The following is a 23,058-nucleotide window of genomic DNA, read 5'->3' as shown; positions in this document are numbered from 1 at the left end:
GGAAGGTCCCAGCCCTGTGTAGGCCCTCTCCCTCATGCAGTCCGGCTGCGCAGGGGGCAGTGGACCGGGGCTGAGCCCAGGGCTGGCGGGAGATGCCCTGGTCCCGTGTTTTAGGCAGTGCGCTTCCTCAGACTGCCATCCGCCCAACGCTCCCCAGCGAGTCCCCGGCTTTTACACACACCTGCCTTCCTTTCCCTTGAGAGATTTTTCTGGGTCCCCAGAGAGATCTGTATGAGCAAGTAAAAGGAGCAGGAAGAGCATGATCAGGAAATGAGTAGATCAGAGCTTTGGGACCCTGGACCCAAGGACACAGCTTTTTCTTTCTCTGAACCTCATTTCCATATTTTAAAAGAATGAGAGCCTAGATGTCCCCGCTCCCCTCTAGGGACATTTACCCTGCCTCCCTCATCGTGGCAACTGTATTGCTATTTCTTCTTCTGTCTCCTGACCAGACTGAGAGCTCAGTGAGAGAGGGGCCACGTCTGTCTTATTTATTCTTGTGTCCCCACTACAGGGACACGCATATAAGCAATCAAAAAATGTATCTGTTGGATGAGAGAGAGGAAGGAGGGAAGGAGGATGAGATATCTCAGCCGGCCACTGGGTGCCTATTTGCATAAAGGTTGCTAGGGGTACTAAAAATTGCTACAAATCAGGAAGGAAGCAGCACCTTCTTTCCAACCCCTAAGCAAGGGAAAATAAATGAGGCCAGAGGCAAAAACCAGATGTGGCCTAGATCACCAACACAAGACTCTGTCAACGGGAAAAAGCAAAGCTACCTGTGGGGGCCATGGTTTTGTTGAACACCCCACGTTGCCCCCCCTCCAGGCGTTTGGCAGAAGCGAGGGTGGAAGGATTTTCTTCCAATGGGATTGGAGGGGACTGAGGCCTTGCAAGAGCCAGCAGATGAGACTTTGTTAGAGCTTTGCTGTTTATACACTTTTTCTTAAATCTCAAAGGAATTCTGCCGAACAGGGAGGTCACCTGGGGGCTGGGGAACAATGCTGGCCTTAGCATGGGGCCGGGCCTGGGAAGGACTGGCTGGAAGGGTCCCACAGCTGGCAGCCCCAGGATTCTACCCCCACCTGGAGTGATTGGGGGAAGACTCTGGTGTATCCCTTTAGCAAATGTGGCCGCAGAGGAGGAGGGAGAGGGGACGACGCTGGTGGACTTGGAATCAGGGAGTCTGAGGATAATTGGGTGAACACATCTCGGAGTATAATCCAGGGTCTTAGTATTTCCAAAAAAAAGGAAAACAGAGAAATATTTACCATTAGATTATTTTTGTGGTAATCCTGACCTCATGCTCAAATCATAGAATCACAGAATCAGGGACCCCTGGGTGGCTCAGTCGCTTAAGCGGTCAACTCTTGATTTCCGCTCAGGTGGTGATCTCAGGGTTGTGAGATCTGAGCCCCACAACAGGCCCTGCGCTCAGTGGACCCTGAGATCCCTCCTCTCCCTCTCCTTTGCCCCTCCCCCCGCTCACAAATGCTCTCTCTCTCTCTCTCTAAATAAATAAAATCTTAAAAAAACAAATTACAGAATCAGAGGATTTGCCCAGAGGCCCATCCCAACTTTTATAGAAAGTATCCCTAAGAGTAACATCAATAGCAACTACCATCTTATTGCACTGCTTTCTGCCCACAGGGCCAGGACCAGGGGAAGATAAGTGAGGCACTGGCCTTGGTGTAAAATTTAAGGGGTGCCCCCAAACCTAATAATCACAATAGATGTTAATGCTCTGATGCAAAAAAGCCCATGATGAACAAAAGAGCAAAATTTTAGAAAAAGACAAATACCATACAATTTCACTCATATGTGGAATTTAAGAAACAAAACATGAACATAGGGGAAGGGAAGGAAAAATAAAGTAAGATGAAAACAGAGAGGGAGGCAAATCATAAGAGACTCTTAACTGTAGGAAACAAACGGTTGCTGGAGGGGCGGGGGGTGGGGAGATGGGGTAACTGGGTGATGGGCATTAAGGAGGGCACACGATGTAATCCTGGGTGTTGTATGCAAATGATGAATCACTAAATTCTACCTCTGAAACTAATAATACACTACATGTTAATTAAATTGAATTTAAATTAACAAAAAAGAGTACACTTATGGTGATGAGCAGTGAGTAATGTAGAGGACTGTTGAATCCCTTTCTCATACACTTGAAACTAATATAGCACTGTACTTCAGTAAAACAACTAAAACGAAAACAAAACCAAAATATTTTAAATAAAGACAGAATCTAATCCTGTACTTGCTGGACCCTGAGAGTGAGCATTGAGTTCGCCTCACTCTAGTCGTGGCTCCAGCCAAATTCATTCTCATTTTAGGGCTTTTGTACTTGCTGTTCTCTGTCTGGAATGTTCCTCCCAAATCCTTGCCTAGCTGGCTTCTTCTCATTATTTAGGATTTTGCTCTAGTGTCCTCATCTCAGAAAGGCCCTCTCTTCTCTGACTTTGCTATAACATCACCCACCCTGTCCCCACCCCGACCCCCGCCCAGTTACTCTCTATTCCATTACTGTTTTACTTTTCTCAAAACACTCATCACTATGAAATTATGTTGTTTCTGTATTTGCTGATGTCCCTTCAGTCCCTGATACGTAGTATAAGCTCGCAATATATTTGTTCCATGAATAAAGTACATGAATGGAGCACTTGCCTGTGAGATACCATGCTAAGTGCTTTCGTGTATGATTTCAACCCCTGTCATACAGATAAGGAAATTGGAGCTGAGTGGGCTTAAGAGACGATGATTTCAGTTCATGTGACATAAGGTCACATAGCTAGCAAGTGAACGAAGGCTAAAATCATCCAGAATTCAGTGATCGATTTCATCATATCTACGGTTACCACCCGTGCTTTGGGTTCCTTATTTCTCTCTTCCAAGGAAAGATTTAACTCTTTTATTCCCAAAGTCAGCCTGCCTTCTCCAGGGAGTCATTGTTGTGAACACAGTAAAATGCCAACCCCTTCCTTGATTAAAAGCATGGCCAACAGTAGGTTTGCATGTCCAGGGAAGGCTCTGGTATGACCCGTTCGTGGATGGGGCTGTTCTCACCAGTCTGACTGAGGTGGGGTCTGATTCCTTCATGCAAGTCTGGCCCGGAATCATGTAGAGTGCACCCACATTCTCCCTCCTTCGAGGCTATGAACTGTCTAACGTCCCATCAGGTTTGATGAGATAATGGTAGATCTGGGACCCAGAGCCGATCTGTGCTTGACCTAATTTCCTCTTTGGCCTTGTATTCAAAGGTCCTGTGCTTCTGCCCTCCTCAACGCCTCTACGTGTGTGTGTGTGTCTAAACAAGTTTAGATACCATAAGATTCACTAATAATTTTACCAAGTTGTGTAACTAGCACCACAGTCCAGTATTAAACATCCCCAGCATCCACTAAGATCTCTCATCTGCATTTACAGTTAAACCCCATTTCTACCCACAACCCCAGGCAACCACTAATCTACTTTCTCTATGGCTTGGTCTTTTCTGGACATTTTATACTGATGGAATCATTCAAGATGTGACCTTCTTTTTTTTTTTTTTTTTTTTTTTTAAAGATTTTATTTATTTATTTGAGAGAGAGAGAGCACATGAGAGTGGGGAGCGTCAGAGGGAGAAGCAGACTCCCCGCTGAGCAGGGAGCCTGATGCGGGACTCGATCCCGGGACTGCAGGATCATGACCTGAGCCGAAGGCAGTCGCCCAACCAACTGAGCCACCCAGGGGCCCCCAAGATGTGACCTTCTGTGTCCAGCTTCTTTCAGTTAGCATAATGCTTTTGAGGCTCATTTATGTTGTTAGTGTGTATATATTGTGTTCCTTTTTATTACTGAATAGTATTCCAGATGTGTGATTTGAATGGGACTGAATGAGCAACTCTAGCCCCTGGCTCCTTCCTCTAGCCTCCTTCTTGGAGAAGACATCCAACAGCCCTACCCACGGGGCCTCCTCCAGCTCTGAGTAACCTTCTTCCAGAATTGTCTTCATGGGTGGGCACATCTGACCCCTTCATCTTGCACTTGGAAACAGGTTACTTTTCACATCCTCAGCCCAATGTCTTCTGGTGGTCCTGGGTCTCCTTTATCAGACTGAAAGCTCTCTCCAGGGAGAAATTGGGTCCTCAGCTGCTTCTACATTGTTTCAGTCTTCTAAGAACAGTGCTGAGCAGAAAGCAAGTGCCTGCTAGGTATGTGCAGAGATGCTTGTGCGCGAAGCCAGGCTGCCGCAGGGGGTGTGGACGATCCCCGCGTTCCTTCCGTCCCTTCAGCCCCAGCTGCCCGCCCAGTGCAAGCTCAGCACGGCAACACTGAGTGAGTCCAGCGAGACACAGAGCGAGAGCTTGGCTGCGTCAGCTCCCCTGAGGCCATGGGCCCAGATGTCCCTCCAGGCAGGTCTCCAGAATATACTGGAAATACTCAGTTCTACAGAATATACAAAAGCTCTGGCTCTGAGTGACCTCAGGCACGGTTTCTCCTCTGGAAAACAGGGCAAGTGTCTATGCCACAGGCTATGAGGATTCAATGAGATAAGGTATCAATAACATAGTCAGGCCCAGAATACAGTAGTGGCCTTCCCCGCAGTGCTCTCATCTTCTCCCTTCCCCTCCCCTTTGTGGCTCTTCTCACCCCTCCCCTCCCAACTCTCCCAAAGTCAATAGATAATGGAAATTCGAAGCTACTTTGGAACTTGGTAAAAGCGGTATTATCAGTATCCTCAAGGTATTACTATCTCTGTGGGAGGATTTAACCTGTTGGGGGAAGGAGTCCCAAGGACTGATTCGGTTTTGATATTGCTGAGCTGTTGCAAGGCTGAGTGGCAAATGGACAGCTCTCAGCTGTGTTTCATTTGATTTCTATAACAGAAGTTCCAGGGAGGTATTGTCAACATTTAAACAATTTAGAGGTTTCGTATTATAATCTGGATTTCTGTCTTCTCTTGAAAACAAAAACAAAACAGAAGATCTGGCCATTGGGTTTCATGCTTTGAAGGGCAAGGGTCCCAAATGGCCTCAGTCCCCATGGGTTTTCTCTTGCCCTGAAGACTAGGATCCATTTTCTTTGCTGACACTCATTTACATTTCCTGCCTGGCCCCTGACACACTTGAATCTGTGCCCCCTTAAAAGGTGATGCCCAAAGAGAATCGTTCCTGGAGTTTACAAAGGTTTGGTAAAGAGGTGAGTTGCTCAGCGATGTTAATTGTCCACGTGGGGTGAGGCTGCTGTTATTCTGCCTTTATTTTATCTTAATATCCACTGCAAAATATAGATGATAGTAAGAGCTTGAAGTGGGGAGTAGGGGGTGTTGGAAGGGGGGAGGTTCAGCTTGGTCTTAACTTTTGACCGGGGTCTAGGAGGGGGAGGTTTGGTGAATTCCTTTCTATGCTTCAGAGCAGAGGTCCTGCCCAGCTCTTTACCTTTCACACGAGACTGTGACTATAAACTGCTTAGCCTGGTGGCTGGGAGCACTCCATGCACACTGGATGGCAAGTATTATGACTAAGCCCCTGATTTCCTGCCACTCAGCCAGCTCCCAGCAGGATGGGCTCCTGATACCCTTGCCTTTTAACAGCCACCTCCACTACTCTCTGTCTCCTGACCTCTTCCAAATGCCTCAACTCACTTTGTAGCCCTGCACCCACCCCTTAGACCTACCCACAGCCTCGGCCTTTGGCCCTGCCTTCTGGTTTTCCTCCTCCAGCAGGACTAGCACATCTATCCCTGTTGCACTGCTCCTAGCTACTCCAGGTCAAGGGCTCAGGCTGCCTCCTCCTGCATCTGGCCTAAAATGCAAGCTCTTTGAGGCAGTGCCTCCCCGTGGGAATCTAGATGGCGGAGGACACAAATGCAGAGGCTCCTGTGACTCCCAGGGGAGTGAGGACCGCCTCGGGAGCAGGGACATGTCCGTGGCTGCCTTGTTCGCTGCTGTATCCCCAGGGCCTAGGCCAGTCCCTGGTACACAGCAGGTGCTCAGTAAATGCTTGTTGAATGGGTAAATGAATTCATAGACGAATGAATGAAGGAGTAAATGAAATGGATAAGAGACCTGAGTGGTAAAAACTGTATAAATTCTCTAACTCTCCCAGATGGGTTGGTTTTGCAATGCTGCTTATTTTTCTTTCATGAGTAGGGATAAAATCATTAAGGGGAGGACAGTCTGTGTGCCGGCCTTGTAGGGGAAGAAGCAGGGAGATTGCCTTCTACACTGCAGTCAAGCCCTAAGTAGGGCATGGGGTCAGTGGTGGTGACCTCCAAAGGAGCTGGGTGGGAGAGAGGGGAGCACCCACAGCACAGGAAGGCCAGACAGCTTGGGGAGCCAGCTGGCGATTGAGAAGCCACCGAGAACCGCGCAGGAGAGAGGCCTGCTGGGATTTTCCTGCCGTGGGCACCACTAGTGAAACGCGTACTCCACAAACCCTAACCCTGATTTGCTACTGACCTTAAGCAAGGCCCTCTTTCCATTCATGAGTGAGTCATCTGGGGGCCTGCTCTGGGGCTATCAAAAGGCAGGCACCTCATAAATGCAGCTGGTTATTAGCCCTGAATGATGTAAAACCAACAGCATCACCACCCCAGGACATAACCTTCCTCTTCCGCTCAGTTCTGTTTCTCTTCCTGCCTGTTTCCTGTACTAAGTGGATAGCTAAGGCAGCTGGGGCTTCTCGAGCCCCAGACCGATGAACCCACTTCCTTCCTTCAGAGCAGTCCCAGCATCGACAGCCCCGATGTGGATTCTTCCCCTTCTCCTCCCCCACCTGTCCATTTATCCCCAGAGATGAGCCACGAACCCCTTTGGGCAGTGCGAGCCAAGATGAAAGTAGCAGGCCCCAAGCACTGCCCAGCAGATGGCTACGTCTTCCCTTTCTTCTGGCCATGTGTCTCTCTCATTGGGCACAAGTTAATTTTAGCCAACCTCTATCAGCTTCCTGAGGTTGATTGTCTTTCACCATGATTTTTCTGGAAATTTGAGCTTTTCTATTTCTGGGGTACCCCGACGGCTGAGCTGGGGGCAGAGCCTAAGCAGCTTTCGGCCTCTGGGATGCTGCTCCTTCTGCATCCCTGCCTCCTCCATTCCCTCCCACCTCGATGATGTTATAGTTGAGGGGCACCAGGGAAGGCCCTTTGCATCGTATTTTCCACTGCACTACCCTAGAACTCTTTCCCCTCGGGGTGCCTGGCTTGGTTCAGTTGGTGGAGCATGCAGCTCTGGATCTTGGGGTTGTGAGTTCGAGCCCCACGTTGGGCAAAGAACCTACTTAAAATTAAAAAAAACTTTAAAAGAGAGAGCATCTGGATTGTGATATAGACACTAACCGAAGGAAGCATCTGGTAGGCAACGCACAGTCCCACTTCCTGAAAAGGGGGTACTCTGTCCAAGACAAAATGAAGGAATTTGGGAAGTGTGTCCCACCTTCTGATATGGAAGCAAGGCTGGCCATGGGACGTGGGGACCCACGGTGTTTCCATCATCTCTGTCGCTGTGGATCGACCATGGTCGGAGCGGCTTCCTTGGTAACAGAAGACTACAGGCCAGCAAAAGGAGGTAGGGGCCCCAGGAAGGAAGCCACAGACCACCAGGCCATGTGCCTTGAGTGGCGGTTGAGCCGAGGAGAAAACATGGGAAAACTGGCCCCTCTGTAGCTGTTACACCAGATGAGAAACCACAAAGAGCAAAGCTCCCCCCTAGGGCTGCCCTGGGCCCAGCTCTCTGCAGGCTGCCCTGTCAGTTAGGCAACAGGGGGTAGAGATTTCCTCTTCTTACAGAAACACCTCTCTCTCAGACAGGAATAATGCTAAGGACTAAAATGCCAGGCACAGACGAGGCGGCCGGGGAGCTATCCCGGGGCAGCTGGGGAACCTCTAGCAAGGCCTGGCAAGTTCTACCACAACGTGCCCCCTTCCGAACCCAGGCAGTTTGGGGAAGTTAGGAGAGCTGATGTGAGTTTCTCAGCACCACACTCAGATGTGAGAAATGCCACATTTCTTTGTTTCTATAAATACAACGAGTTTTCTTGGGGCCCTCACCCACTTGGCTGAGACGAATATTCCATCTCGGTCACAATCCAGACGCTCTCTCTCATCTCAGCATCTCCCTACCACATACTCCCCCGTACACACAGAAAATGCTGCCAAAATCCCGAGATTGCCAGGGAGAGCAAGCCAGGGAGGGGGGAGGTTGGTCCAAAAGAGGTGCATCAAGGAAATGCATTGAGACGAGCCACTGGCTATGGAAACTGCGGAACATCTCAGGGCCACCAGCTGCGAACCCGTTGGATTTCTGCAAGGGGTACAGCAAACTAAGCGGTAAGAAGAGCCAGCACTGGTCTGGGCCCGTTGTGCTGTAGGATGCTTTCCCCCAGAGAAAGAGACCATCAGGGTGGGCCTCACCGAGGGTCACACAGCAGGGGGAGGAGGCATGCCCAGGAGAGACCCCCAAGAGGGCTCCTCCCACCCGGGGGCTCTGGAGGCAGGCCTCTTGCAGTGTTCCTGTCACTGTGTACTTCTCAGACAATCCTCCTCGACCCACTTGCTCCTGTCTTGCTTCTCATCTCCCCTTCAGGGCCTGGCTTTGTATCAGGTTTCAGTTCTCCACTTTATTTATTTATTTATTTGTTTATTAAGATTTTATTTATTTATTTATTTGACAGAGAGACACAGCGAGAGAGGGAACACAAGCAGGGGGAGTGGGAGAGGGAGAAGCAGGCTCCCCACTGAGCAGGGAGCCCGATGTGGGGCTCGATCCCAGGACCCTGGGATCATGACCTGAGCCGAAGGCAGATGCTTAACGACTGAGCCACCCAGTCGGCCCAGTTCTCCACTTTATAATGTTCAGTCTCTTCTTGCCTTTCCAAGCTTCCTTACGCAGGACTCAAGCAGGGTTCCTTCGTGATTCTCTCTTTCCTCACTCTGAAGCTCCGGTCCTATCTACTGACTCCCTTTCTCTGACTGCTTCAGGGAGCATAGGACGGAATCCATGGGCGCTACTCTCTCAAAAGCCAAAGTTCAACAGTTATCCATGTTGCCCCGGGGTGGGGGTGGGGGGGTCTACATTTATCCCAGGCCCCAGCTCAGGCTTGATAAGACAACTCAGCTGATTCTTCAACAATTACAAATTCTTCTTACTCAAACCAGGGAGCGAGCAGGGGCTGTTTCACGGCTGAGTTCCTCAGTCCGGAAATCCTGTTCCGCTTAAGGGGAAGGATTGTGCCCCTAAGGCTAACAGCTCCCTCTAGTGGCAATGATGCATCTAGAGCTGAGGGCACTGTTTAATGTGTTTACATGTATTAGTAATTTAATATTCACATCAACCCACTGAGAGAGGCATTCTTATTATTATGTCACCATTTTACAGATAAGAAGACGGGCACAGAGAGATTAAGTAACTAGCCCAAGGTCACACAGCCAGTTGGGAACAAAGCCAGGCTCGAAGCCCAGAAAGTATGGTTCCAAAGTTGGTGATTCAACCTCTGTACTACACTGACTGTCAAAACAAAACACAGCACGCACCTACTCCACTAAAATGCTCAGACACACTTCTACCCCTCCCACAGAAATTCCTTTTCCAGCAGACATGCCACAGGCTTACAGATGGGTAGTGTGAGCCCCCTTCCTTATTTTACTGTTAGCAGGTAAGGTGAGAGAGGATGGGACTTCTCTGAGCAGCCTCTGGTTCTGGAGCAGCAAGATGCATATTCAATGGCCTTATCCAGCATAAAGATAGTCACTGTCTTAAGCTGCAGGTTCAGCCTGGGGAGAGACGGGTTCTCTTCTTGCTATGTGGTATGGCTCTTAGCCAGGCACAAGAATGGAATGATTTTGGACTATGGACTCGACTCGGTTCTAGAAAGAACTCAGGGACATACTCTCCAAAGAACTTGTCTGCCCCATTTCTCCTGGCTGCCAAACCTCCCTATGAAGAGAGGAGCAAACCTCACATCTCAGCTGCCACTCAGGCCAGAAGCCGGACCCAGAGATGCTGAGGAACTACCAGATGGCTCAGCAACTGCAAGAGATGTCCAGCTTCTGGTCAAGGACCCCCGTCCTCACATGGGGCCGATCTGAGACTCAGCCCATGACTCCACCAGGATGTGGTCCTACAGGCTCAGTAGCAGTGGGAGGAAGGTGAAGGGTCTCACGAGATGCTTCCTACTGACCCTCATGCAGGAGAGCATGTGGTCCTGGTGGGGTGAGGATGGGCCCATGACAGTCTCGTGGGCGCTGTTCTCCCTCTTAGTTTTCCTTTCACTTTTGCTGCCTGCATGCCCAGAACACTGCAAAACCTCTTTCAGCCTAATATCCCCAGGGCGGGAGTTCTGGGAAAACACAGACAGCATTTATGAATCCCAAACCCAAGTAGGTATGAAGTCATAGTTTAAAAAGCTCAGTCCACAAGTGAAAAGAATTTTTAAAAGGAAGCCAAATCTTTAATTTGCATCTCTATGGTATTAGAAGGGATTTAATTTATAATTTCTAACGAGGTTATAGGGGACAGAGCCTTTAAAAGTAAGACTGCCAAAAGAACAGTCTTTGAAGTTTATAAATGAAACTTCATGAGAATCTTCTCTTCCTTTTTTCTGTTATGTCATCTGTAAAGTTAACTGCCCAACCCTCCAGGAGCTGTTGATAGCAAAAGGAGGCTTGATGGAGAGTTTTGCCCCTCACCAAAGGAAAGGCCCAGTGTTCTTAATTAGAAGGACAAAGCAAGGGCACAGTATTAGAATAAATGTCTATTCCTGCTGAGGCCTGAAAATATAAAAGAATCTCACAATGGGACATCAGACCTTCTCTAACTTAGTGGTTCCCAGACTGGAGTTCACAAAGGTAGCACATTTTGAGCTGTTTGAATCAAATCTAAGACATCATTAGAGTGAATAACAGCACTATTTTATGTACCATTGAGAAAGAAAAAAAAATGCTATCAATTAAACCAAGTGTTCTATTTGTTATAAGATGCATTCAGGTTTTAGAGATGTTCAAATGTGAAAACGAATTCACAGAATCAATGAAACATGATTGATTGAGTGTTGTTAGGATGAAAGGGGTCACCCCTCACAGAATGCTTGGGGCAGTATTTGACACGCTGGGAGAGCCCCGATAAATGTTAACTATGAACTGTAATTGTTGGAATATCTTGGCTATTCCTATATTGGGGATTTAATCCTAAGGAAGGTAAGAGGCTGTATTCAGGGAGAATAATTCACTTCCCACAGCAGAGCGGAGGAGTATAGGTTGAGTTGGTGAGGAGGATGGTCACGAGGAGGCTGCCAGAGGACACTCCAGAAAGATGGGCTGCATGGAGCTGAGGTGAGCACACTCTGTCCATGCCAGGGAGGACCTGCAAGTCTGGTGCCTGTCTAGATCCAGCCGAGAGAATGGGAGCCACTGCCTACCAGAGGCAAAGTCACAGCAGGGGAATCCTGTGACAAGGTCTAAGGAACCTGTATCATTACCATAAAAGTGAGGCCACGAACTAACAACATGTCTTCTGGGCAAGGGTCCCTCACCCCCCAAGAGTAATTGCGTTCTTAAGGGCGCCGGGGATGAAGGAGTGGTTATACCACCAGAGAAGGGAGAGTAAGGCCATCGCATGACACCTCTCCACCCACCACAAAGTTCTGTGTAGTTCAGGCAGGGGCCCAACACAAGACCATGAAGGAAGAAGGGCCATCTGGCTCAGGCCTACTTCCTCATTGCCACCAACTGTGTCCACATTTGGCAGTTGCCGTTTTCGGCAGCTGCTGGTACCAAATGACCATGAGGAAAAGAAGCCCCAGGTTCACACCAAACCCACTGTGCCTCATTTCCAGGTCCCAGCTAAGTCCTGTTACCCATACTTTTACCTCTCCTTTTTCATTGCCATGAGACAATAGGACCCATAAGATTTTTGCTTCGGGGAATGTATGATCGTTGCCTGTCTGGCCAAATAGGTGGTGGTGTTAGTACTCCATGAGCAAGGGATTCCAATTAAACAAGGCAAATGGGGCACATTAAAAACCCACTCAAATGACAGGGAAAGGAATGTTTTACAAAAGCCATAAACCAACAAAGAGAATTGTGGAGGAAATAATAGTAGACTCAATTGTCAGAACTATTTTTTAAGATGGAAAGCCGATAGAAGAGATAGAAGATGGGAGGAAAGTGGGGAGCCTGTTGGGGAAGCCAAGAAGAAGCAAGATGATTCCCACCCAAGAAAGGCTTAGGGCTTGGAGACACTCGTACCTCTCACAGCAACATAAGAAGCCAGAAGACAATTGAACAATAGCAGCCCCAACTGCTACAGGTATCATTTTTTAAAAGAAAAAAGAAAAGAAAAATTAAGTTTCCTCATCTTAAGGGGAAAAAAAGCATCATTCAACCACCCCCTGTCCTCATCAAGATACATCCCTCTTTTCCTTCTCTTCTATAGTCAAACTGATGTTAAATATTGTCATGTCCTCACCTCCCCGCCATTCCTTAATGAACTTCAGTCTGCTTTTCTCTCCCATCACTTTGCCTAAAACTCATCCTGCAGTCGCTAATCCTATGGGCACTTTGGCATCCATATAAGATTTGAGATCTCTTCTGTCTTAAGGTGACATTGTTCATCTTTCTCTCTTTCTTAAGACTCTTTTCTGCCCTTGGTTTCTGAATCTCCACACTCTTCTGAGGTCCGGCCTCTCCTTCATGACCTTCTTAACAAGCTCTTCCTTTTCCTCTCCCTTATGTTGGTTTCCTGAGGATTCTGCATTTTCTTGTTCACTCTAGCCATTGTACCAACTCCTTCTATACCTACTGGAAACTCCACAAGGGTTTCTTGTTGATGAATGACACTCAAATGAATTTATCATCTTCCCAACCATCTTCTAGTTCAGAAAAAGGCACCACCATAAACCCGGCATTCCTATTACATTTTCCCCTCTCCCTCCCTGTTCTTGTTATCCATTGCTGCATAAAAAATTACTCCCAAAGCATAGTGGTTAAAAACAGGTATTTTACTCATGATTTTGTAGGTCAGAATTCATGAAGGGCTTGGCTAGGCAGTTCATCTCTGTTCTATGTGGTATCAGCTGGGACCTCCTGGGGTGGAGGATCTACTTTCAAATGTCTTCTTCACTCATACTGTGTGACACCTCAGTACTCCTCGATCTCTTTCTCTTCACAGGGCATCTCATTCTCCAAAGTCTCTCCAATGCCTTGGGCTTTTCACAGCTTGTTTTTTGCGTAGTCATATTTCCTACCCAGAGGTTCTAAGAGACAGGAAATGGCCAGGCTAGTTGGGTACTAACTTGGAACTGACACAGTGTTGCTTCTACATTCTAGTGGTCAGAGTAGTCTCAGGGCGCACCCAGAGTTAAGAGGGTGAAGAAAGGCTCCATTTCTTGATATGGATGGGAAATACTGTTGAGACTGTCTTTGGAAATAAAATCTACCATGTTTACCTGCACAACCAATCATCGGATCTTATCTCTTCTACTTTCTAACTGCCTCTCAAATGCATTTACTTCTCTCCTTTTCCTCTATCACCACTTTATGTAGGTCACCATTTTCTCCCTCCTGGACTCTTGTCTTAGCTTCCTAACTGGCTTCCATGGTACATTCTAGATCTTCTTTATTCTCTGTATAACTGATAGCATGATCCTTTTAAAAGGCAAATATAATTATGTTTCTTCCTATACTTAAAACTTTTACATAGCTCCCATTGCCTTTATTTTTTTTTAAGATTTTATTTATTTATTTATTTATTTGAGAGAGAGAGAGAGAGAGAGCACAAGCAGGGGGAGTTACAGGCAGAGGGAGAGGGAGAAGCAGTCTCCCCGCTGAGCAAGGAGCCAGATGTGAGCTCCCATTGCCTTTAAAAGGAAAAATCTAACATAGTTTACAAGTCCATTCAGGACCTACCTCTGCTTATATTTCCACCCTCAACCCAGACAGTATGATGGGTTAATGTATAGTTCTACATATTTAGAAGTATTTTAAAAGAAGTTTTTAACTTTACACAAAGTTGTTTTTGTATTTGTGTGAAAGTTTCATCTATACCTTTTGGGTATAGAGCTTTCATGACAGACCTTTGATAGTGTTTTGGAAAATAAATCAATGTTTCTAGTTCTCTTTGTACTTATCTTTATATCTTTGCATGATGAAAAATTTTTTAGAACTTTGACTATAGTATCCAAAATCTATAAAGAACTTCCCAAACTTGACACCCAAAGAACACATAATCCAATCAAGAAATGGGCAGAAGACATAAACAGATATTTCTCCAAAGAAGACATACAAATGGCCAATAGACACATGAAAAAATGCTTAACATCACTCAGCATCAGGGAAATACAAATCAAAACCACAATAAGATACCACCTCACACCAGTCAGAATGGCTAAAATTAACAAGTCAGGAAATGACAGATGTCGGCGAGGTTACGGAGAAAAAAGAACCCTCCTTCCCTGTTGGTGGGAATGCAAGCTGGTGCAGCCACTCTGGAAAACAGTAGGGAGGTTCCTCAAAAAGTTGAAAATAGAGCTACCCTATGACCCAGCAATTGCACTACTGGGTATTTACCCCAAAGATACAAATGTAGTGATCCGAAGGGGAACCTGCACCCCAATGTTTATAGCAAGAATGTCCACAATAGCCAAACTATGGAAAGAGCCCAGATGTCCATCGACAGATGAATGGATAATGAGGATGTATATATATATACAATGGAATACTAATCAGCCATCAAAAAAATGAAATCTTGCCATTTGCAACAACATGGGTGGAACTAGAGGATAGTATGCTAAGCGAAATAAGTCAATCAGAGAAAGACAATTATCATATGATCTCACTGATATGTGGAATTTAAGAAACAAAACAGAGGATCATAGGGGAAGAGAGGAAAAAATGAAACAAGACGAAAAGAGAGGGAGACAAACCATAAGAGACTCTTAGTCATAGGAAACAAACTGAGGGTTGCTGGAGGAGAGGGAGGTGGGAGGATGGGGTAACTGAGTGATGGACATTAAGGAGGGCATGTGATGTAAGGAGCACTAGGTATTACATAAGACTGCTGAATCACTGACCTCTACCTCTGAAACTAATAATACATTATATGTTAATTAATTGAATTTAAATTTTAAAAAATGGAAGAAAAGTAAAATTTTGACTAGACCACTTTTTTTTTCTATGGTTCAATATTGGTTACTGACCACCTAGTATGCACAAGACACAGATGAGACAATTGTAAAGAAAAGAAACACTCTCTTCCCTCACAGAGCCTATACTTTAGCAAAGAAAACTGACCATAACATAAAAAAAAAGTAAAATAAGGCCAGATACAGGTTTTATAGTCAGGTTATTGTCATACATGTTTAACTATACAATCCATTGCAAGAATAATCTTTGGCTTTTGTGGTCCATTTGGAACTGACTTTACCTTTATTATAGATAGTAAGTGATTTTTCAGGCTGCCGTGCTGTTCCCATTATTGGGTCCTTTATTTAGCTCCCCTAGGCTATAACATGTCATTCAAGTAGCTGGGTAAAGGGATTCTTTTATGGGTCCTCCAAGAGCCAGCCCTCAAGGCAAAGGGAACTCAATGCCATGAAAAATTGACACATTCATGATTTTTCACCATCAGGGGACCACGATACATGCAGCAAGCCTGTGGATTAGAAAAAACAAAACTTCCTAGCAAAGTTATAGGGACCACAGCTTGGTTGTTTTTTTTGTTTTGTCTTGTTTTTTTAATATTTTATTTATTTATTTGAGAGAGAGAGCGCGCGCGAGAGAGAGCATGAGCAAGGGGGAGAGGGAGAAGCAGGCTCCCCGCCAAGCAGGGAGCCCGATGTGGGGCTCAGTCCCAGGACCCTGAGATCATGACCTGAGCCGAAGGCAGATGCTGAGCCACCCAGGTGCCCCCACTGCTTGGTTTTGAAAGAGACATTTTTCTAAGACTTTAGGAACTGCAGTAACCTTTATGCATTGAGTATAAGAACAACGACCATTTCAAGGTTCACTGCACCCATACGGAGATCTCATAGCTGGCCATGCCAGGGTTGTGGCCGTCCTGGTAGTCAAAGCAGGGGCAAGGCTGTCTCAGGAAACCAGAACGGAACTGAAATGATGGACTCTGCTCCCACAGAGTCTAGATTGAGATGGCACCCATTTCCTCTCTCATACCAGACATCTGGGACCTGACACAGGATAGTGGGTAAGGGGAAGGACTTGCATAATGACTGCTTTCATGAACAGATACTTAATCTAGACAAATAAAAGCAGGAGGCCAACTATGAAACTGTAGAACCCAGAGACTGGGGAAATAAAATTAGTCTGAGAGTCAAGAGAGCATGTCAAGAGGTTCATGTCAAAAACCAGCCCAAGTTCCATGCCAACATTGTACACCGTTGCCCGTATGTCAAAGACAGCTGTTTACTCTTTGGTGATACAATGCATATTAGCGGTCTGTCTGACTCTGGGAACATTCTGCCTGCTTGCCCATGTGGGTCAGCCTCCTGAAGGTGGTAGAAGAGAAAAGAAGCTAGTGAGAGAAAGAGGATGAACCACCCAATATTCAGGCCTACTCTCTTGACCCTTGAAAGGTCTAGAGGAGTTATCACTGCCACCAAACCCTTAACTTCTCAAATAGGAGTTAGTCCTAGAAAAAAAGGGTGGGGTATTTGGGGCAGAGCCTCATATCCCATACTCTTGGGGAAGGTGGTGGAGACACCTGGAGAAGAAATAAATTTTCTATGTGGGACCACAGGATTTACTAAAAGGAGATGTGTAGGACAATGGTTTAGTAATATAAAATAAGGATTTGTTCCCACCATTACTTCACTCCTCTCCTCTCTTCCATTTCTCCTCATCAAACATAGACTATGTATTCACAAGTGATTTTCAGTAAAAGGAATTTCTTTTAGATCTATATCTATCATCTAACCACCTATCTATCTACCTATGTACCTATCATCATCTATTTGTATACATATATATGTAGGGGGGGGGGTTGTGTCTGATCTTATTTACTTGTCACTCTTAGAAAACCTCATTTTTGACTGGACTCAGACTTAGAGGTAGAAGCTCCCAGAGAGGACAGCCTCCGTCTCTTGGCAAATCTGTTCCTGGCGTTTTTCTTTGGCCTCCTTCATTCTCTTGGCCAAAAGTTTAGCATATTCTGCAGCCTCTTCCTTATTTTTCTGAGTGCGCTGCTTCTTCAAAGCAATATGCCAACGTTTGTGCTGGAGGACACGTGGAGGGACAAGACGCTGAATCGTAGGCGCTTTGGTTCTAGGTTTCTTACCTTCTTTGTTTACGGGTTTTCTCACAACATACTGGCGGACATCATCTTCTTTAGAGAGACTGAAAAGTTTGCGGATTCTGCTGGCTCTTTTGGGCCCCAGGCGATGAGGCACATAGTATCAATGAGTCCAGGAATATCTGTCTCCCCTTTTTTTTTACAATGACCAAGTCGAGAACACTGAGATTGGCATCCACAGTGCAACCCCAAACAGATTTGCGCTTTCTCTCTCCAGTCCTCTTTGGTCTATAGCAGGAATGCCCCTTACTCAGCACCAGGCAGACACGGCCATGGGTCAAGACACCCTGCTTCAGGGGAAGCCTTGTTTGTCACTGCCACCATGGATTCGGACCACATAACCCTTCCATTCTTCACCCAGAGCACCAGCAGCAACTTCTGTGGCCATATGCTTCTCATAAAAGGTATGAGGTTTGCGTTCATTGTCCACTTCAATGAGTTTCTGGCAGCCAGTAGCTGGGAAAGAGATGCTTCATCCTGAAGCAGCCTACCGCCTCCGAGGCACCACGAAAAAGAGCTATATGTAGTTTTTTATATATTTATAGCTCTTTATATATAGTTATAAAGTTCATTTAATGAATTCTATTAATTATATATTTTCCCCATTTTTTAGGAAATAAAAAACATCATTTTTGCATGGTATATAATATAGAAGTAATTTTAACTTTAAAATAATTTATTTTAGATCAATATCTTATCAGTGTAGTATAAGTTCCTTTTAATACAGTCTGATAATTTTCATAATATGTAAAGGCAAAACTCTATTTTCTCTTATTTAACAAATGACATACTCTGAATTTCTTTTTTTAAAGATTTTATTTATTTATTTATTTGACAGAGAGAGAAAGAGTGAGAGCGAGCACAAGCAGAGGGTAGAGGCAGAGGGAGAAGGAGAAGCAGGCTCCCCGCTGAGCAGGGAGCCCGACGTGGGACTCGATCCCAGGACGCTGGGATCATGACCCAAGCCGAAGGCAGACGCTTAACCGACTGAGCCACCCAGGTGCGCCTGAATTTCTTTGATTATATACAAAGATAATTTTTTGAGAGACAGAGCATGCCCAAGCGGGGCAGGGGGAAGGGCAGAGGGAGAGGGGAAGGGCAGAGGGAGAGAGAGAGGGAGAATCCCAAGCATGTGTGGGGCTCAATCCCACAACCCTGAGATCATGACCTGAGCCAAAATGAAGAGTCAGATGATCAACTGACTGAGCCACCCAGGACTCCCCCCAAATCATAATTTTAAACAAAAACTTAAACATGTTATGTTGAGTTTAGTTGGGGATCAAGCACATACTAAAATGAACTAAATCGCCAGTGTGTTATGTCATCAAAAGTAGACAAAACCCATCATTCATAACTTTGAAATTTTTGAATATTAAAAATAAATTGATTTACTGTTTTAATTTTTGTGTTTGATTTCTGATTAATAAGATTAGAAAGAAAGTTCCAGGCAGCTAACTGGAGACCTTCTCTGCAAATAATCTTTATTCCCAATAGGCAAAAAAAGGTAAATGGGAAATGCATGTCACCATAGTTTCTTTTTTTATATTAATTTTTCAAGTATCAGACACTCTTTGTTATGCTATATGAGAATCTGATTTGGATGAATGCAACATTTGATAGAATGAAGATTTGTTTGAGGCAAACTTACAGAATTATTCCTACATATCCTTCATGAGTTTGTGGTATTTATCACAATCAGTAGTGAGGATGAATCAAATAATATAAATGATAAGTAATAAAACAGCTGTTGAACCAAGCAATACAACCTCTAGACAATTCATTCACCAGAACATTTGTCTGACTCCCATTAAATACTATGTATGCTCACTCACCGTGCACCTGGAGGCTCTCAAATGTTCCAGATCACAGGGAAGAACACTACTTAAAGAAAGAGACGTTGAACCAGATGCCATTAGCCACCTTTAATGATATGAATCCCCAGAAATATCACTTGAAAAATGCTAACGTATTGATGTTCAAGATAATAGAACACAATTTAGAACTGCCTGACTCACAGCTTTAAAACTGACCTTTTCTTCCTTATAAATAAACATTTCTGCAAATCATTATGTATAATAATAACCTTAGGAGGAAAGTCCCCACAAAATTGCTGGAGATATACAAACTCTTAAAAATGCATTTACAAATTTACTTAAATACATGGGAGTTGATTTGAATTGAATTGCAGTTACTAGAGAAGGCCCACCCTCCTTCCAAACTCAGTGCTTTCCACAAAGAAGGTAGTCTTCTGAATATGTAATTATTTTTCATGCCATATGTTGTTATTTGCACTGGGTTCCTGAGCATATTCTCAAACTGCTCTTTCTACCCAAACCTACAGAATAAATAAGAAAGGGAAACAGTGATTAAATAGGGACTGGACTATTCCCCAGGAAGACACCTCCAAAAGCCCTAGGCAACAGCTGATAGCTGAAAAAGTGAGGTGAGTTTTTGGAAAATCCACTGATGTATATTCAAGGACATTGTCACTATATTTTTGTATCAGAGACATTTGGTCTTCAACTTGTAAAGAAACCCATCCAACTTGTCTTTATTATTTGCTCTACGGCCCAAAACAGAAGACTTAAGAAATAAATTTTGGCATAACTTTCATTTTGTTTATTTGTTTTCCTTTAGCACACCAGTTTTAACACCCTTCCTCCCTCTGCTGGGTTATATTTGTTCTTCTAACACCTGTCATAACTAACTGTAGCAATGACATTGAGTGAAGTATCTCCCCAAGGTGCCTGACAAAGCTAGCCCCCCAAAACAAAATCTGGCTGCTTAACTCAGAATTCTTCCTGCAACACCGTGCTGCCTCAGTTCTCCCGAGATGTAAGCCACAGGACTGGCTCTGGGACAGCCATGGGGCAGGGATGAATGGTGGTTATCAGAATTACAAGTGTTCTCTTTTCCAACTAATTCATATCATCAAATAAATCACAGAGATTACTCTTGCAAGTTCAGCTGCAAAGCACCGTTCATTCCTTCCAGGAAAAAAAGAAAAGCAAGAGGAAGTCATCCTGGAGAGTGATGCTATCTCATATTGCCTTTTTACATTTCCTAAATCTTTCCTAAATCAGCCAATGTACCATTTCTCTCCTCACTTCAATTCAGACCTGGAATGTGGGAAGAGCTAGAAAGACTTTACCGAAGGCTCAAGGAAGCACAGGAAGGAAATGAGACCAGAGTGTTCCCACCTCATGAAAAGGCCCAAAACAAAGTCACCATCCACATGGGATTAGGCTCAGTCTCCTTCTACCATCTCTTTGTCCATGCTCCTGCCATATTGACACAGGACAGAGGGAAGTATTTACTGCTGAGTCAGGCACATCTCTTCTGTTTTGACTTCATGGGAATAACAAGAGTTGCAATCATTAAAGCACTATCTAAAGGAACTGGAACCCTCATATACCGCTGATCTGGAATGTAAACTGGTATACACTATTTCTTAAAACATCCAACATGCTCTGCTAAGTGAAAGAAGCCAGACACAAAAGCCACATATTATATGATTCCATATTCATAAAATTTCCAGAATAGGCAAATCCATAGAGATAGAAAGTAGATTAGTATGGTTTTCAGGGGACAGGGGGAGGGAGGAATTGGGACTGACTGCTATATAGTGAATATACCTCATCTCAGTAAAACAAATTAAAACTAAAAACACTGGGGCCCCAAAAGGTCTGAATTAAAGCAACCACTTTATATGGATATATCCAATTACATAAAAGATACCTTTCTCAGTTTGGAAAAAAAGGGAATGGAGAGAAATAGGAAGACCAGTTGTGTCTGATAAAAATGATCTACTGATCTACTTGTGTTTTCATAGGCAAAAAATAAAGTCAGGCAGAATCTTACCATAAATCTTACCAAAGAGTCCACTCCTGAGAATCTACCCAAGGGAAATGAAAATACGGTCACACAAGTGATTGTTCAAGAATAGTCATAGCGACATTATTCATGATGGCCAAAAGCTGGTCCACCCAGTGGTGAGTAGAACAGTAAAATGTGGTGTATCCACATAATGCAATACTATTTAGCAATTACAGGAACGAAATAATGCTCCATGAAATGATGTACTCAAAAGACTTCAAAAACACAATGTTAAGTGCAAAAAAGCCAGAGACAAAGACTATATATTCTATGATTTCACTTGTGTGAATTTCACAGAAAAGGGGAATGATGAGAAAGTTCTAAAATTGGACTGGGGTAGTGGTCGCACAGCTCTATGAATCTACAAAAAATTACTGAAGTGTGTATTTCAGTTCGTGAAATGGCGGGGGCGGAGATTGCCAGAGGAGGGTAGGCAGGAAAGAAGAAGAAAAGAATTGAAACAGAAAGAAATATTTTTTAACACAAAAAAATACAAAACAACGTGACAGAAGTAACACAAAAGTTTCAGATTAAGACATAGTTAATGCAAAACACTCAGAAAAGTTTAAATAAAATGTAGGTAAAGATACATCAAGCAAACACATAAAAGCCTGGCAATATTCACAGCAGAAAAGTGGAATTCAAGGGCTAAGCCTTTAACGAGACAAAGAAACTAATGATGTAATGTATGGTGATTACCATAACAATAAAAAATTTTAAAAAAAGATGCAGGGAAGAAATATTAAAGCTTATCATGTTCTGATTTTCTAAATATATGATTGTAACTGTTCTTATTGGTCTATCACCAACCAAACGGACAACAAATAAGCTTATAAAAATGTCCAATAATACATATAATTTTGAATTCATAGATATACATTAAATATGTATAAAATTGTTTCTTTTTAAATGTCCAGGGAAAATTCGCACAGAGAAACAGCCCAGCAAGAAAATCTCAAGTTCTGAAACACAGAACCTTTTCAGACCATATTCTTTGACCACAGAGCGTAAAGCGACATTAATAACAAAACTACAAAACAAAAATAAAACCTCAACTATAGAAGAAGGGAAATTTTAGTTCTTCTCCCCACGTCACATGCTTCTCTGCCCACCCTCTTCCTCCCCCACACTCTTCCCCTAAGCCAGGTGGCTGTTGAGCTCTGCTCACTTCTTTGTCCTTTTCCAGTTCTGCATGTCTAGGACCACTGATACCCAGGTGGGCACCATCAGGGCCCCTCATAGAGCCCAGCCAGCTCTCCCAGCCTGATGCCTGAGTATTTGCTCCCAAGATTTAGAGCAGGGTCTCTGTTGGGCTTGACCCCGAGTTCTGTGCTCCATTCTAGCTTCTCCAGAGCTTCTCGATGAATATTATTATGAACTGGCTCAGCTATTAATAAAATGGTGCTTTGATTCCCATTTGATTCATGTTTCTTCTGTAAAGCTCTGTGGGAATCTCCAAGAAGTATAGAGTGACTGGATGAGGATGATTTATGCATTTCTGCAATCCCAGATATAAATATTACTGGCAAGTTTCACTAACATTCCATCCTGATTTTTAATATCTACCAATTGGAAACTAGAAAAGACTCCTGTGCTGCCCAACATTAAAATACTATTACAGACTATTTATAAAATAGAACTTATAAAAACTAATGAGATGCTTCCAAAAAATGAACTACTGGGACTTCATCAAGATAAAAATCTTCTGCACAGCGAAGGAAACAATCAACAAAACTAAAAGGCAACCTACAGAATGGGAGAAGATATTTGCAAATGTTTTATCAGATAAAGGGCTAGTATCCAAGATCTATAAAGAACTTAACAAACTCAACACTCCAGAAATTAGTAATCCAGTTAAGAAATGGGCAGAAGACATGAACAGACATTTCTTCAAGGAAGACATAA

This window comes from Mirounga leonina, unplaced genomic scaffold (genome assembly GCF_011800145.1).
Source record: "Mirounga leonina isolate KUSES-001 unplaced genomic scaffold, KU_Mleo_1.0 Mir_170, whole genome shotgun sequence".
Classification (NCBI taxonomy): Eukaryota; Metazoa; Chordata; class Mammalia; order Carnivora; family Phocidae; genus Mirounga; species Mirounga leonina.
This window is presented reverse-complemented; position numbering follows the sequence as displayed.